General features: G+C 38.9%; 1 protein-coding gene and 1 non-coding gene across 3 annotated transcripts in view; both read right to left on the reverse strand.

The window, feature by feature from the left end:
- The window catches only part of NEK10 (NIMA related kinase 10), a 263,478-nt gene that overhangs the window by 154,272 nt on the left and 90,593 nt on the right, over positions 1 to 18,613 (reverse strand). The window lies entirely within an intron of this gene.
- On the reverse strand, positions 2,928 to 3,031 carry LOC112619820. Its single transcript, XR_003118322.1, has one exon. It is a non-coding gene; the product is annotated as a U6 spliceosomal RNA (small nuclear RNA).

The following is an 18,613-nucleotide window of genomic DNA, read 5'->3' on the forward strand; positions in this document are numbered from 1 at the left end:
TTGAACATATGCAAATCAATAAACGTAATCCAGCATATAAACAGAACCAAAGACAAAAACCACATGATTACCTCAATAGATGCAGAAAAGGCCTTTGACAAAATTCCACAGTCCTTCATGCTAAAAACTCTCAATAAATTCGGTATTGATGGGACGTATCTCAAAATAATAAGAGCTATTTATGACAAACCCACAGTCAATATTACACTGAATGAGCAAAAACTGGAAGCATACCCTTTGAAAACTGACATAAGACAGGGATGCCCTCTCTCACCACTCCTATTCAACATAGTGTTGGAAGTTCTAGCCAGGGCAATCAGGCAGGAGAAAGAAATAAAGGGTATTCAATTAAGAAAAGAGGAAATCAATTTGTCCCTGTTTGCAGATGACATGATTGTATATTTAGAAAACCCCATCATCTCAGCCCAAAATCTCCTTAAGCTGATAAGCAACTTCAGCAAAGTCTCAGGATACAAAATCAATATGCCAAAAACACAAGCATTCCTATACACCAAAAACAGACAAACAGAGAGTCAAATCATGAGTGAACTCCCATTCACAATTGCTGCAAAGAGAATAAAATACCTAGGAATCCAACTTAGAAGGGATGTGAAGGACTTCTTTGAGGAGAACTACAAACTACTGCTCAACGAAATAAAAGAGGACGCAAACAAATGGAAGAATATTCCATGCTCGTGGATAGGAAGAATCAACATCGTGAAAAATGGCCATACTGCCCAAGGTAATTTATAGATTCAATGCCATCCCCGTCAAGCTACCAATGACTTTCTTCACAGAATTGGAAAAAACTGCTTTAAAGTTCATATGAAACCAAAAAAGACCCCGCATTGCCAAGACAATCCTAAGCAAAAAGAACAAAGCTGGAGGCATCACGCTACCTGACTTCAAACTATACTACAAGGCTACAGTAACCAAAACAGCATGGTACTGGTACCAAAACAGAGATCTAGACCAATGGAACAGAACAGAGCCCTCAGAAATAATACCACACATCTACAGCCATCTGATCTTTGACAAATCTGACAAAAACAAGAAATGGGGAAAGGATTCCCTATTTAATAAATGGTGCTGGGAAAATTGGCTAGCCACATGTAGAAAGCGGAAACTGGATCCCTTCCTTACACCTTATACAAAAATTAATTCAAGGTGGATTAAAGACTTAAATGTTAGACCTAAAACCATAAAAATCCTAGAAGAAAACCTAGGCAATACCATTCAGGACATAGGCATGGGCAAAGAGTTCATATGTAAAACACCAAAAGCAATGGCAACAAAAGCCAAAATTGAAAAATGGGATCTAATTAAACTAAAGAGCTTCTGTACAGCAAAAGAAACTACCATCAGAGTAAACAGGCAACCTATAGAATGGGAGAAAATTTTTGCAATCTACTCATCTGACAAAGGGCTAATAACCAGAACCTACAAAGAACTCAAACAAACTTACAAGAAAAAACAAACAATCCCACCAAAAAGTGGGCAAAGGATATGAACAGACACTTCTCAAAAGAAGACATTTATGCAGCCAACAAACACATGAAAAAATGCTCATCATCACTCGCCATCAGAGAAATGCAAATCAAAACCACAATGAGATACCATCTCACACCAGTTAGAATGGTGATCATTAAAAAGTCAGGAAACAACAGGTGCTGGAGAGGATATGGAGAAATAGGACACTTTTACACTGTCGGTGGGACTGTAAACTAGTTCAACCATTGTGGAAGACGGTGTGGCGATTCCTCAAGGATCTAGAACTAGAAATACCATTTGACCCAGCCATCCCATTACTGGGTATATACCCAAAGGATTATAAATCATGCTGCTATAAAGAACACATGCACACGTATGTTTATTGTGGCACTATGCACAACAGCAAAGACCTGGAACCAACCCAAATGCCCACCAATGATAGACTGGGTTAAGAAAATGTGGCTTATATACACCATGGAATACTATGCAGCCTTAAAAAAGGATGAGTTCACGTCCTTTGTAGGGACATGGATGAAGCTGGAAACCATCATTTTCAGCAAACTATCACAAGGACAGAAAACCAAACACTGCATCTTCTCACTTATATGTGGGAACTGAACAATGAGAACACTTGGACACAGGAAGGGGAACATCACACACCGGGGCCTGTCTTGGTGTGAGGGGAAGGGGGAGGGATAGCATTAGGAGATATACCTAATGTAAATGACAAGTTAATGGGTGCAGCACACCAACAAGACACATGTTTATATATGTAACAAACCTGCACATTGTGCACATGTACCCTAGAACTTAAATTATAATTTTAAAAAAAGTAGAAAAACCATGTGATCATCTCAACAGATGTGCAAGAAGCATCAGCAAAATTCAACATCTATTCCTTTCAGCAAAATAAGAATAGATGGGTACTTGGGTACTTTCTCAACCTGATAAAGGGCATCTACCAAAAAAAAGCTGTAGCTAATAATCTACTTAATGCTAAAAAATTGAGTGTTTCCCCATTAAGTTCAAAAACAAAACATGTCCACCATTCTCAGCATTCCTAGTCAACATTCTACTGAAGATTCAGGTAAGTACAATATGTGCCTATGAATTTTTATGGGAACATAATTTTACATTTCCCTTTGATAAATGCCTTGGAGTGGGATTATTGCATCATATTATAAGCATATGTTTAATTTGATTTTATAAAAACTGCCAAGTAAAAATGTTTTCCAGTTTTTTCTCTTACCAGAAATATGAGCATTCCAGTTGCTTCTGCATCCCCATTAGCATTTAATGTTGTCAGTTTTTGTTTAATCAGCCATTCTAAAAGGTATGTAGTGATATCTCAGTATAGTTTTCACTTGCGTTTCCCTAGAGCTTATTGGTGTTGAACACTTTTCATGTACTTATTTGCCATCTGGGCATCTTCATTTAAAGACATGAACCACTTGATGTGTTCACGTGTCATCCTTGTGCAGGGGCCATGCTAATCTCTGTATCATTCCAATTTTAGTATATGTGCTGCCACAGTGAGCACCTGGGTATCTTCCTTAGTGAAGTGGCTGCTCAAATTTTTACATTTTTCATTAGGTTGTTTATTTTCTTATTTTTGAGTTTTGGATATGAATTATTTGTCAGATATACAATTTGCAAATATTTTTTCTTTTCTTTTTTTTTTTTTTTTTTTTGTGACAGAGTCTTGCCCTGTCACCCAGGCTGCAGTGCAGTGGCACAATCTCGGCTCACTGCAAGCTCCACCCTCGGGTTCACACCATGCCCCTGCCTCAGCCTCCCGAGTAGCTGGGACTACAGGCACCTGCCAACACACCTGGCTAATTTTTTTGTATTTTTTTTTTTTTTTGAGACGGAGTTTCGCTCTATTGCCCAGGCTGGAGTGCAGTGGCCAGATCTCAGCTCACTACAAGCTCTGCCTCCCGGTTCACGCCATTCTCCTGCCTCAGCCTCCCAAGTAGCTGGGACTACAGGCGCCCGTCACCACGCCCGGCTAGTTTTTTTTTTTTTTTTTTGTACTTTTTAGTAGAGACGGGGTTTCACCATATTAACCAGGATGGTCTCGATCTCCTGACCTCGTGATCCGCCCGTCTCGGCCTCCCAAAGTGCTGGGATTACAGGCTTGAGCCACCGCGCCCGGCCATTTTTTTGTATTTTTAGTAGAGATGGGGTTTCGCCGTGTTAGCCAGGATGGTCTTGATCGCCTGACCTCATGATCCACCTGCCTTGATCTCCCAAAGTGCTGGTATTACAGGCATGAGCCACTGTGCCCAGCCTACAATTTGCAAATATTTTCTCCTAGTCTGCAGCTTATCTTTTCATTCTCTTAATGTTTTTCAAAGAACAGAAGTTTTAAACTTTGATGAAGTCAAATTTATTAGTTTATTTTACATGTTATGGCTTTGATGTTATGTCTAAGAAATATTTGCCTAGCCCAATACTGCACACACCATATCCATTTTTTTCTTCCAGAAGTTTCACAATTTAAGTTTCATATAGTGCTATGATCTGATCCAAGCTTAGCTAATTTTTATATAAGATACAATATGTAGGTTGAGGTTCTGATTTTTTATGGGGATTTGCAACTGTTCCTGCACCATTTGTTGGAAATAGCCCCTTCCTCTCTCTCTGAGCACCAGCTTTACATATTTATCTGGATAATCAAAACTTTCACTTAAGAGTCTCCTAGGCATCTCAAAATTAACACACTGAAAGCGAATTCTCAATCTTAACCCAAACAACTCCTCCTTGGTTCCCCATCTCAGTAAGTGGTACCATCATTGACCTAGGTACTTTCCTTAGTTCTTGTGCTAGCTGTCAACTTATTCCCTTTCAGCATCAAATCCACCCTTCATCATTGCCCTACTTTGTTAATGGAGCTGGACCTTGGTAATGTCTCTCCTTCACCAGCTGGCTTGATGTAAAGCTTTGTCAGTAGAGGGTGCTGAAGAGAAACTGCAGGAGAGACTTCTCTTCTTTTCCAGGTTCTGACATACTTCCTCTCTTTCCTTGTTCCTGTAGCACTTGTGCAGTGTGCAGGATGCTTAGTGGTGCTCATTTCCCCTGGAGGCAGCTTCGTAGACAGTTCCACTGGCACTATATCCAGCTTACTGGCAAATTTTGCAAGCACCCCAGCAGACAACATACCATGAAATTCTGCTGGCATCTCAGCTGTTTTCACAACACCTCCACAGGTAGATTCCCAGTAAGTTCTACTAGCATTCTGGCCAGGCTCAGTCTAGCTAGCCTCATGAGCACCCAAGCCAACAGCTTCCCACTGAGTTCTACTCATCCCCCAGAAAATGGCTTCCCGAAAAGCATGGTCATCATTCCAGGGGCAGTTTTCTGTTTGACAGCTTTGTCCTGCAGCATTTCAATGCAATTTCTGCCATCAGTGGGCTATAGTCATACCCTCTCCAACAAAGTCTGGATCTCAGCTCTTGAGGAGAGGGGCTCTCTTAAAATTTGCTCCTTCTTTGTATAGTTTGCCTCAGCCCTAGAGGTAGTAGCTGCTTCTTATATATGTATACCTCATTTTATTGCGCTTCACTTTATTGCACTTTGCAAATGTTGCATTCTTTTTTACCAATTGAAGATTTGTGGCAACCCTGTATCCAGCAAGCCTATCAGCGTCATTTTTCAACAGCATCTGCTCACTTTATATCTCTCTCACATTTTGGTAATTCTCATATTTCACACTTTATTATTATTATATCTGTTATGGTTATCTGTGATGAGTGATCTTTGATGTTACCATTGTCATTGTTTTGGGACCCTACAAACCATGCTCATATAAGATGGAAAACTTAATTGCTAAATGTGTGTGTTCTGACTGCTCCATTGACTGGCTGTTCCCCCAACTCTCACTCTCTATGAACCTCATGATTCCCCTAGACAAAACAATATTGAAATTAGGCCAGTTAATAGCCCTACATTGACCTCCAATCATTCAAGTGAAAGGAGTCATATATCTCTGACTTTTGATCAAAAGATAGAAATGATGAAGCTTAGTGATAAAGGTACATCAAAAGCTGAGACTGGCTGAAAGTTAGGCCTCTGGCACCAAACAGCTAAGTTGTAATGGAAAAATTCTGGAAGAAAATCCAAAGTGCTACTCAGTGGAGTGGCACTTCTGAACACACAAATGATAAGAAAATAAAACAGCCTTATTGCTGATAAGGAGAAAGTTTAAGTGATCTTGACAGATCAAACCAACACATTCCCGTAAGACAAAGCCTAATCTGGAGCAAGGCCATAACTCTCTTCAATTCTGTGAAGGCTGAGAGAGGTGAGAAAGCTGCAGAAGAAAGTCTGGAAGCTAGCAGAGGTTGGTTTATGAGGTTTAAGGAAAGAAGACACCTTCATAACATAAAAGTGCAAGGTGAAGTAGCAAGGGCTGATACAGAAGCTATGGCAAGATATCCAGATCTGGCTAAGACAGTTGATGAAGGTGGCTACACTAAGGAATAGATATTCAATGTAGACAAAATAGCCTTCTACTGAAAGAAGATGCCATCTAGGACTTTCACAGTTAGGGAGAAGTCAATGCCTGGCTTCAGAGCTTCAAAGAACAGGCTGGCTCTCTTATTAAGGACTAATGCAGCTGGTAATAAAGTTGAAGCCAATGTTTATTGACCATTCTGAAAATCCTAGAGCCCTTAAGAATTATGCTACATATACTCTGCTTGTCATCTATAAGTGGAACAACAAAGCCTGAATGACAGTACTTCTATTTGCAGCATGGTTTACTGAATATTTTAAGCCCATTGTTGAGAACTACTGCTTAGAAAAAAAAGTCATTTCAAAATATTAGTGTTTGTTGACATTATACCTCATCACTCAAGAGCTCTAGTGGATATGTAAAAAAAGGTTAATGTTATTTTCACATCTGCTAACACAACATCCATTCTGTAGTCCATAGATCAAGAGTCATCTGTAGTTTTACTAATTCAGAGATACATTTCATAAGGCTATAGCTGCCATAGATAGTGACTCCTCTAATGGATCTGGGCAACGTTCACTTCCTGGAAAAGATTCACCATTCTAGATACCATTAAGTACATTCATGATTCATGGGAAGAGGTGAAAATATCAACATTAACAGGAGTTTGGAAGAAGTTGATTATAACCCTCATGGATGACTTTGAAGGGTTCAAGATTTCAGTGAAGAAACTCACTGCAGATGTAGTGGAAATAACAAGAGAATTAGAATTGGAGCCTGAAGATGTGACTGAATCATTGTAATCTCACAATAAAACTTGAATGGATGAGGAGTTGCTTCTTCTGGATAAGCAAAGAAACAGGTTTCTTGAAATGGAATCTACTCCTGGGAAAGATGCTGTGAACACTGTTAAAATGACAAGAAAAGATTTAGAATATTCCATAAATTTAATTGACATGGAGGCAGCAGGGTTTGAGAGGAGTGACTCCGATTTTGAAAGAAGTTTTACTGTGGGTAAAAGGCTATGAAACAGCACTTCATGCTACAGAGATATATTTTGTGAAAAGAACAGACAATCTCTGCAGCACTGTTGTCTTATTTTATTAAATTGCCACAGCCACGCCAAACGTAAGCAACCACCACTCTGATCAGTCAGCAGCATCAAGTCATGAACCTCCACCAGCAAAAAAATTATGACTTGCTGAAGTCTCAGATGATTGTTAGCATTTTTTTACCAATGAATTATGTTTTAATTGAAGTATGTGCCTTAATTGCCTTTTAGTCATAATGCTATTATTGCACACAAAACACATTATAGCATAATGTGAACACAGCATGTGTACAAACTGGTAAACCAAAAAGTTTATGTGGCTTGCTTTATTGCAATATTTGCTTTATTGTGGTGTTCTGGAACAAAGTCCACAGTATCTCCAAGGTATACCTGTATATGCTCTTCCTGTATTCTTTATTGGGTTGTCTTCAACGCTTTGTAGTTAATCTTAATACTAGTTAGAAATCATTTTAATACATGAAACTTGTGCTGTTAAAATTTCTCAGTGGTTTCTGTCTCATGAATGAATCCTGACTGATATAGTTCCTCACTTTCCTTTACCACAGCAAAATCCTACTGTTTCTACAAAAAAAAGTTTTTTATATATATATAAAAAATATATATATGTATGACTTAATCATTGCAATCTCACAATAAAACTTGAATAGATGAGGAGTTGCTTCTTCTGGATGAGCAAAGAAATAGGTATATATATATATATAGTATTTATATACAGTGAATTAGGCCACCTCTCATCACCTCCACTGAAGTTATAGTTTTGAAAAATGTTTACCAGTTCTTTAACATTCCTCCCTTCAGGAAGTGAATCTTAATTATCCTTCTCTTATGTGTGGATGAGACTTGGCAACTCATGGCTAATGAACTGAATTATAGCGGAACTGATGAGTTGCTACTTCCAAGGTTAGGTTATAAAGAGACTGCGCCTTCCAATTGTTTTGCTCTCTCTTGCTCACTGACTCTCTCTCAGAACCCAGCCACCATGTAGAATAGTAAAGGCTATTCTGCTGAAGAGGTTACATAGAGAAGAGCAGCCCTCAAGGATAAAAGGCCAAATGTAAGAGAAATGAGGTGCTCACTCCAGCCAAAAGCCAAAACTCACTGCCAGCTATGGTAGTGAGCCTTCTTGGAAGCTGACCCTCCAGCCCCAGTTCAGGCTTCAGATGATGCATCCCTGGCTGACAGTTTGACTACAGCCTCATGAGAAACCCTGAGTCAGAATCACCCAGATAAACTTCTCCTGGACTCCTGACCCTCAAAAACTATAAGAAAATAAATGTTTGTTATTTCAACCCTCCAGATTTCTGGGGAATTTCTACCCAGCAATGGATAATGAATACAACTGCTATCATCCTAGTCCATGCTGTTGTGACCTTTCACTGAGGCTACTGAGCTATTCCTCCTGAACAGACTCCCTCCTTCCATCTCTCCTCATGAACTATAATTCCCCACTTCAGATCCCAAATGATCTTTTAAATATCTACAGTGGCCTTCACGATTGTCCATTTACTCATTTGTCACTACTTACAAGGTTAAAGTTCTACAAAGACTTTTGATAAATACTAAGAATAAAAGCCAAACTACTACCAGGTCTATACGACCGTACATGATCTGGGCATTCAGAATGACTTTTCTAGTACATACTATTTTAAAAAATGCCCTCTCCTTCAATATTCTTCTATTACATTTATTTAATTCTTAACATATTATCTGAAATTACTTTATGTATTATTTAGTATTTTTTCAATCATTTAGGGTCTGTCATTTCTAACTAGTATGAAAGATCCATGAGAGGACTTTGTATTGCTTATCCCTATAGACTGTTGGATACATATCTTTTAATACATGTATATGTACATATATATGCATAACTATATGTATATCCATCCACCTCTCTGTCTATCTATCCATCCATCCATGTATCTATCTGTCTATCTATCTGTCTGTCTAACCTCTCCAACTAGTAGTACTACTCACATATAGGACATATTAGAAGACTAAATCATATAAGGTGGTGTTAACAACTATTCACAAACTAGATGACTTGCTATCTTTCCTTTCCCCTTTTATGTACCGGAGAAAATTAGTTAAAATTAAGCAATCACTATACAGAAAAAAAAATAGTATTCAATATTTAAAACCTCAATATTTTCAGGAAGCCCACTATAATTTTAGCACACAATTCCCGACCAACTTATAACCAAAACTAATGCTTTGACTTTTCATTCTAATGCTACGTAAGAGTCATCTTATTCTTATTAAACTGTCATTTATTTTGAAAGGCAAAAACTGAGAAGCATTACAATGATTTTATTCACTCCAGTTAATTTAGATAATAGCAGACACTTGGACAGATATCCCTAAAAACAGATAGTTGAGAAGTATTCTTAAAATGAGCAAAAACTAATATTGTTTGGACATTTGGGAGACTTTGGTGGTAACAATGTTTGGTGGTAACAAATGTTTCTATTACTCTTTCCTCATTTGTGATCATATTTGGAGAAGAAGAAAATGTTTTATTTCAGAAACTTTACTCATAAAAGCATTCATGTGCCATTATAGGTATTCAAAATGATAACAGAAAACATTTTGCGTACAGCACAGTATGAAAAAAATATAGGATCCAAAGAAATTATCCCCTCTGACAGAACAAATGATACAGAAAATGTTAAATTCTATAGCACATTTACACTACAGCCTACAATTACCAGCCTTCAGATGGAAAACTTGTGTGGGCTTTCACTGAATCCCTAGATTCTTGCTCTCTGGTTTTCAAAAATGGCCTATAAAACTTACCTTACAGTTTGCAAAGGGTTGCTTCAACAACAGCATGACAATAGGTGAAAAGCAGTTTAAAATACTGTACAGATGCAAGGTATTCCTGTACCTTTCCACAGGGAACAACCCAGCTGTTCACAACCTTTCACCCATCACATACGTGTCAGTGACTTCCAAATTCAACCATAAAGTCCCAACCTTTGTCTGGGATTTCACCTCCAGCCCTATAAAGCACCTGCCACTTCCCACCTAAGACTGGGCTCATCATTCAGTCATCAGAGATATCCCAGTAAACCAGATGGCATCTCATCTTCCCCATTTCCTGGGCTTGAAATCTGCCTTTTCTCACTTGCTGCTATATTCAACCCCTCACCAGCTCTTGTATCTGCATCTTTCTTTTGATTCGTCTGAGTATAGTTTAAATGTGCCAGGAGCTTAGGTTGTCACTCCTCCTGCAAAAAAGGGGATGCACTTCTTTAGAAAGCTTTTCCTTTTAATCTCTCCTACAGGGTATTTGGCAATGAAACAATCCACCAACACCTGCCTTCATCACATCAGGCTCCTACTGATATACCAGAAGGTCTTCCAATTGCTATTTTTTACAAAGTTTCCAGCTGCCTTATCTGGACCTCACGATTGTCCATTTACTCATTTGTCCAACACTAAAAGCATATGTTCTAGGTACTGAACCAGGTCTCAAGATAAGATGATAACCAGGTCAAAAACCATCCATGATGACACAGACTTTAGGGACCAGTGGTATAGATACACATTAAATAAAGAATCATACATATAAATGTAAACTTACAGTTGTGGTAAGATCATTAAAGAAGAGTGACCTTCAACAAACCCCTGTCCCATTGACACTTCCTTCTCTGAAGGTCACTCAGATTCTAATCTCTGCCCCCCAACTGCTTCCTGACCATCAGTAACATCCTCTCAGTGCAGGAGTCAGTGAGGGACAGGAAGGAGTTTCCCAGGATAATCCTAAGAGCTTTCCCTCAATGAACCTGTATCATTGGCACTTCCTCCTCTGAAGGTCATTCGGATTCTAATCTCTGCCCCCCAAACTGCTTCGCAACCTTCCACTAAATGAAGTCCAACTACTATTAATACTAAAATTACTTCTAATTCAACAAATGGCATGCTAATTAAGTCTAAAGTGGATATTCCTAAACAAAGAGTAGGGGGCAGGTGTTTGGTGTTGGTGTGCCAGGGACCCCTGTACCCTGCCACTTTCCACTTCACCAAAGCTTTCTTCTCCAGTGTGGACTCCCTCAGGGATGAGGGAGAGGGAAGGAACTTCTCTTTCTCAACAGCATCATTATTTGCTTGATTTGATTGATGGAGTTACGATGACACAGAGCTTCATGATGAAAAATTCAACACCTGATAAAAGAATTCTGAATTCTTTCTGAATTCTAGGTAACTCCATATCTGTGGTACATAAACATCACTTAGTTCTAAGATGTCTATCAACAGACTGGATTTTTGGAAAAACTAATGTCTTTAGCTCAGACTCAAATAGACACTATATCTGGGGTTAATGGGAAGTAAACCACAGGGGGCTCTTCTAAAATCATTCTTCAGAATGGGGTTTGTTTCTGGTTACTATCAGTTGGAATAATGGAGCTCTGTACATATAGCTCGAATATTACATAAAAGTGCCAAGGGCCAGACTCCTATGAGGATGAGAAGTCAGGGGTGCACTCTGTTTTTCTCACACATGTGCACACATGCAGTCATACACACACACACACGCGCGCACACACACATACACACTGTGTGTGGCATGATACTAGTTCTTAAAAGGCCTAGGATGGACATCAGGGCAGTATCTCTGAAGCTCCAATGGCTTTAGTAGACTTAGCTGGCTGGAAATGCTGATGACATAACCAGAAGCATAGTACTCTGTACGACTGAATTAGTCTCTATAAAAATAGCTACTACCACCTACTCACTATGTTGCTTCAGAAAACACACTTTAGGAAAATTTACAGAGTGAAAACAACTCATCCAGAACACATCACACATCAGATTCTACCCCCTTCATTTAAAAGCTCCCAGAGAACCAAATCATATCTCAAATACACACTAAAATGAACTCTATTTTATTAACCTTAGTCTTTGGTGTTTTTATTTGGCCTTATAAACCTCAATTGTGAGGTTACTATTTGCAACTTTCATCTAAGGTCATAAAAATTTGGTGTCTCCTTCTGTGCTCACCCAGGTCGCTGTCTCATCAGAGGAGCATAACAATTGTCAGGGTTAGGAACTAACCCCACCTGGCTCTAACTCTGTCAAATTGCCATTGTTATCTTTTTCTTGTAGCCAACTCAAAATTACAGAATCTGAGAAATGCAGAATGACCCACCAAAGGTGCAAGAATCTTTAAAGTACTTCAGAAATTGGAATTGACTGAATTTCTTTTGACATTTCCTTTTTATGTTATGAGACCCAATGGCAATACAAGGCAACTGTGATAACTTCACAAAAATATTCTTACTTTCTTACTAACATGAGGCCAATACGTTGACTAAGAAAAATTTCATGGTGATCCTTCTCACAACAGTTGCTATGAGGGTATTTAACACAAGTGGCTCAATATTCTGCAGTCTTTTAAGAGTACTCAAGTTGTGTCAGCTCAAACTCAAATAGACACTACATCCCGTTAACAGGAAGTAAACCACAGAACAAGTTCAAAGCAAGGCATGTTGACAGACCTACAAAAACCACGATAGAGTCCATCATATATGTATTTGACCAGGTTTTGTAAGTATATGAGTAATGTGCATATAAGGACTTTGAGTTCCCTATCAGAATTGCAATACTAATTCTTTTTTTATATATAATGACACAGATTTCTCAGCAGCAGTTTAGCCAACCAATAACAATTAAAAATCCTCTAATCCTCTAAAAAATTTAAAATATCGAAGATTCTGGCAATACAGGGTAGGTCCAATTCAATGTCTTAAACTTTGGTGGCATTCAAGAAAGTAAATATTTTTCTTTGGGTTACTGTTTGCTCAGATGACAGTGGGAACTGCTTGGACCTTTGCCCATGTGTGCATGCAATTTCTACATTAATATTCAACTCCTCTTGTTTTAAGCACTCTTTCTAGACAATCTTGGCTATCAGAGGAGATCTCAAACCCAGGTATTGCCTCAATCTCTGCTCCCTATTTGTAAATGGCTTCTGAATATTTCCACCTGGATGTGTTTTTGTTCATTTGCTCATTAATTCATTCATTTGTTCATTCATTCTTCTATTTGTTTAGTCAATAAAAATATTAAATGCTATCAGAGATATAAGGTCAAGAAAGTTCATTTCTCTCACCTCAAGGAGAAGATGGCAATAAGCTAGTGTTTTCAATACTTTGTGCTATGTGCTGTAAGACAGGCAGACCAGTGTACTAAGGGATCCCAGAAACTGGACATATCAGATGTGGATGTCAAAGATGCGACCCGGAGGAAGGGCATTTGACTTGAGTGGCAGAAGGGAGGAAGAGCATTCCAGGCAGTGGGATGGCATGTTAGAAGTCCCAGAGGTATAGAGCCACATCCTGTTCAGGAAAGTGCAACCTATCCCAGGAGGTCAGAGCAAGGAGCAAGGAGGAGATTATGAAGAAAGGGCCTTGGGTGCCATAAGGAAACTAAACTTTATCTTAAATATCATAGGCAACTATTTCAAAGATTTTAACCAGGAGAAGAGCATTATGAGATTTTAACTAAGCATGTCCAAAACCTTACACCTAAATCTCTGCCAATGGGAGAGCAATCTTCGCAAACTTAGCCTCTTTCTCAACTGTTCTCATACCTCACATCTCATTAACTGGCCACCAAATCTTTTTAATTCTGGGTCCCAAATAACTGCTGAATCAAGCCCCTTTTTCACATCCTCTTCTCCTGCTGTCATTGGAAAAACCCACATCATGTCTTTCCTGAACAAAGGCAAGAACCTTCAGTGGCAAACATTGTGGGCTAGCTCTCCAAAAGCCATCAACCAAATCCTCTCCCTTTCTCATCTCCAACTATAGAGGCTGGAAGCTCACCTCAATACTCTCTCTTACAATAAGGAGTAGTCACATGACTTGGTTTCAGTCAACACAATATAAGGCTACTGGAGACCTTCTTTGAAAGATTTTCTTTAACAATAAAACCAGAGGAAACAGCATTCGAAGAAGACACTTTTTTTTCCTAGATTTTACCCATGCAGCCAGCTTGCCTCCTGTCTTTGAATTTGGTAATAATGTCTGGAGCTCTGGCAACCGTCTTGTGACTATGAGATGACAAATATGTGGAGAAGTCAAACTGCTGGGGATATTGGAAAGAAAGGACAGAAAGGACTAGATCATGGCTGATCTCCCTACGCTGCTGAACCCACCCTGGAACTACTCACCCTCAGACCCCTTGCTGTGAGATAACTAAATATCCTCATGGTTTAAGCCATCGTTAGTTTGGCTTCTGGCACCTGAACATATTCTGATACATGTCCTAAACTGAGTATCTGTGTCCAGTCTTTCCCCAGCAGGCTCCCTCACCTGCCATTTTAATAATCCTTCTACCTCCCAGATCTGATCATATAATTTCCAGTCTGAAAAATCTGAGGATAAGTCTTTGACAAGCTCCCCACCCACCAAGTCTCCCTCATCTCTTGCCACATCAAACACCTTGATAGTCCCTAGACACACTATACTCCTTCATGTCACTATCCTCTGCATGTGCTATGCCCCTGCATTAACTGCTCTTACCCTTCCTGCTTAACTCTGCACCAAAAGATCCCTAAGGCAGAGTTAGTCACATTTTCCCCAGTGCTTATATAGCTGTGATAGACTATATAGCTATTCACTCATATTCTCTCGAGGGAGGAATGCATCGCATCCTGTTAAACCTGACTTTCTTTGACCAGTGAAATCTGAGTAGAAGTAACATGTGTTACTTTGGGACAGAAGTTTTAAGAGACACGGCATGGTTTCTCATGTTCTGTCTTTCCTGCCTCTGGGATGTAGAAGAAGTACAGAAGAAACTCCCTTACTGACACATAATGGACACGTGGCATTAGCAGGAGACGAATCTTGTTAAGTCAGGGGCAGACAAACTTTTTCTGTAAAGGCCAGATAGTAAACATTTTAGGCTTTGCGGGACACATATGGTCTTTGTCATGTACTCTTCTTTTTTCAACAAGCATTTAAAAATACAAAAACCATTCTTAACTCACAGGACATATAATAATAGGCCACAGCTCCATTTGTCCCACGGGCTGTAGTTTGCCACTGTTTTAGGCTGTTGAGACTTTCAGGTTACTTGTTACTTGTTACAGTATTTTGCATATACATTCTAGCCTTCATCACTCTGTAATAGAATTACAAGCTTCATGAAGACATAGGTTATGTCCCTCATGCTTCCTGTGCTCACTTGTAGGATGTGTCAGCTGGGAAGGTAATTGCTGAGCGAATAACAGAAGTTTTCCCCCATAAGACTGGAGCTCAGGGAGAAGAAACCATGGCTTTCATCTTTTATCTATCCCGGCAATGCCTGACCTGTGATAACATTTGATGAGCCTTGGAGCCTTTGATAAACTTTACACTGAATCAGGTTTGTCCTTTTTGTTACCATCAGAGCAGTTGCCATATATCACTTGAGAAACACGCATTCACACAGTCTGTTTGTTTGCAAGATGAACATGTGACCTTCTGCGTCATGTACTAAAGCCCATGTCTGAAATCTGTTAACTATAATTAAATGAGTTTTGTTTTTTCTTTTTTATTTGAAAGCAGAGGAGGCAAGGGGACATGGAAATCTTACATTAAAATGTGGGTATTTGAAAAGATCAAGAAATATGGAATGGTGGGTTCAAGGGTAAGTTCATTTTTACAAATTCCCTTAAGAGTCGTTTTGTAATGTGATGGCACAATATGGACCTTACTTGGCAGATGACAGTATTTAGGGCAAATGTTGACTGTGTTTCACCCCATGTACCACTGAGTCAGGGTCTGTTCCCTTGTATGGTTTCAAAGGCTGCAAATAAATGGAGGAGCAAGACCTGAACATGTGTCATGGCACATGTCATCAAAAGGTAGTCTCTCAAATGGAAATATATTTAGGCTTAAAAATACATAGCATTTGTAAAACCAAGCATAACAGAATATGTGAGTACTTTCTACTCTGCCTCCTCAGCAAAGCAAACTCCTGTCAGCATGCTTACTATAAATAATTGCGAACCAACCTCAATCTTAAACATTTAATTCACCTATATTGAAAAAAATGAGAAGATGAAAATTTTAGTTTCCTGAAAGCTTTTTTTTTCTGATCACATTTTCAGTACACTTTGTCTCATGCATCTTAAACATCATTTGGCAATTCTGTGTTTCTTTTCTGGAAGTAAATAAACCTTCCAGCGCAAGCAAAGAGAAAAATAAAACATAACAAGGCTGCCCCTCTGAGGTGTCATGCTTTAACACCCACAGCAGCCAGCTCACTCTCACAGGCTCTACTAATTGCAGCTGCATTCCACTTCCCAAAATATGGAAATTTTATACACTTAGTTTTAAATTAATGCTGCAGGGTTTTAATTTAACCATAATCCCTCTTAAAGATAAGAGACTAATGGACATATTTACATTATATCAATAGAGATAGACACTGAAAAATATTTCAGCACTATTATATTTAAAATATTTTTTAAAGAATGACATCAAATCTCTATGGATTATCTTTTCAGTCATAAAATCACTTTATATTCACTGAAAATAATGGGAGTACATCAATGCCCTAACCACACAATTGCTTTAGTGAAGAGAAACTAGAGTAGGCTAGGATCCCATTCTGAGCTCACTGCTTCTTCATCTGAAGGCTGCTAGCTTCACCAGTATGCCACCAACTGCTGTGCTGCTTCTTTATTTGAAACTAGGAAAATACTGCTTCACTTAAAGCTAAATGGTCTTAAAATCTGGAAGTAGGCAGGGTGTGGTGGCTTGTGCCTATTATCCCAGCACTTTGGGAGGCCGAGGAGGGCGGATCACAAGGTCAAGAGATCGAGACCATCCTGGCCAACACGGTGAAACCCCGTCTCTACTAAAATACAAAAATTGACTGGGTGTGGTGGCATGCGCCTGTAGTCCCAGCTTCTCGGGAGGTTGAGGCAGGAGAATCGCTTGAACCCAGGAGGCAGAGGTTGCAGTGAGCCGAGATCGTGCCACTGCACTCTAGCCTGGCGACAGAGTAAGACTCCATCTCAAAAAAAAAAAAAAAATTGGAAGTAATTCTTCAATTGTATAACTCCTAAGTAGAACTCTGATAAATATTAATAAGATTGAGTAAAATAACACTGAGGGGCAGGACAGGGAAGGACAAAACAAAGGTTTGCTTATTTTTGTAAAACAAAGTAACTTTTTCTAGGGAGTCCTATATGACTTGAATGCAAGTAGAAATAAATATATTTATTAGCGAGTCAACATGAAAATGGGATGTTTTAAGTCAAATGTGTAAACTTAGAATATAACTAGCCTGCCCATTTTGGGTTAAAAGGTAAATTGACTATATGCTTTTATCTCCTCTAAATCTCAAACCCTACTAAAATGGAAAAAAAAGAAAAAGCTGGGAGAGGGGATATTCTTTGGAATGTTACTAACCCACAGGAACAATGAGAATGGGCTTGGCAACAACAGAGGATGAGATATTCCAATAAACGTGTGGCAGATGGAAAGCAGGTAGAAGATGATGTCAGACTCACCAGAGCAAAAGTGCCACTCATGTGTCTGAGGAGGAAGGCTGAGGGGAGCCCATTTACCCTGCAGAGCCCAGGGTGCCATCCAAGGGAGAAGAGAAGCAGAAAGCTCAATACATAGAATTGAGAAAAAGTTCCCAGGTGCCCTCCCACATACACACAGCCAGTAAATCAAGCACCCTCTGCCACTAACAGAAAATATTCATTTTTCAAAGAAATAAACCAGCAAGGAACCAAGCAGAGAAGAATTCAACGAAAATCTATAAACTGAATGTGGTTCCCTGAGTCCTGTTCGTTGATGCTGCTCCCAGAATGCCAGCAAACAGGTGCACATACCCGCAGGCAAGATAGTCAAAGAGTTTTCTCCAGAAAAATAAAAGTTTAGATACTGATTTTGGAGTCTTCAAAGGAAAATTTCCATTTTACTATAAGGAAGGGCACCAGATGACAGCCTCAACTGGAACTCACAGTGCTTCCAACAGCTTTTTTCATGACTTCCTCAGAATTATTAAAGACCAGCACAGGGTCACAAGACAGTTGAGAAAAGCCCCCAGCCGGAAAGAGAGATAAGACTAAGCAGGAATAAAATGTGTATATATACTCCTGCTTAGTGTTATATATGTATGTATATGTATGTGTGGTGTGTGTGGGTGTGTGTGTGTATATCTGCGTATATATACACAGACACACACACATATATATACACACACACACACACCTTCAGAAGATACAGAAACAATTCAGGATGCTGAAGAAAAAAAAGTCTATATTACCCTGAGAAAGAATAAAAACAGGGTTCCATAAAAATAAAACACAAAATAAGATAAAATTTTTTGAAATTAAAATATGATAATATAAATTTAACATGCAATGGAATGGGAAAGAAAGTTGAAGAAATAACTCAATTACAACAAACAGACAAACAGTTAAGAACTAAGATAATTATTTTTAAAATTAGGAGACCATTTTGTACATATGGTATCTAAGACTAAAAAGAACTCTAAAAATCAAAACAGAGAGAGCAGAGGGGAGAAGAGTAGTGAAGAAATAATGCAAGGAAACTTCCCAGGACTTAAATTTTAAGTCTCCAGAT

This window comes from Theropithecus gelada, chromosome 2 (genome assembly GCF_003255815.1).
Source record: "Theropithecus gelada isolate Dixy chromosome 2, Tgel_1.0, whole genome shotgun sequence".
Lineage (NCBI taxonomy): Eukaryota > Metazoa > Chordata > Mammalia > Primates > Cercopithecidae > Theropithecus > Theropithecus gelada.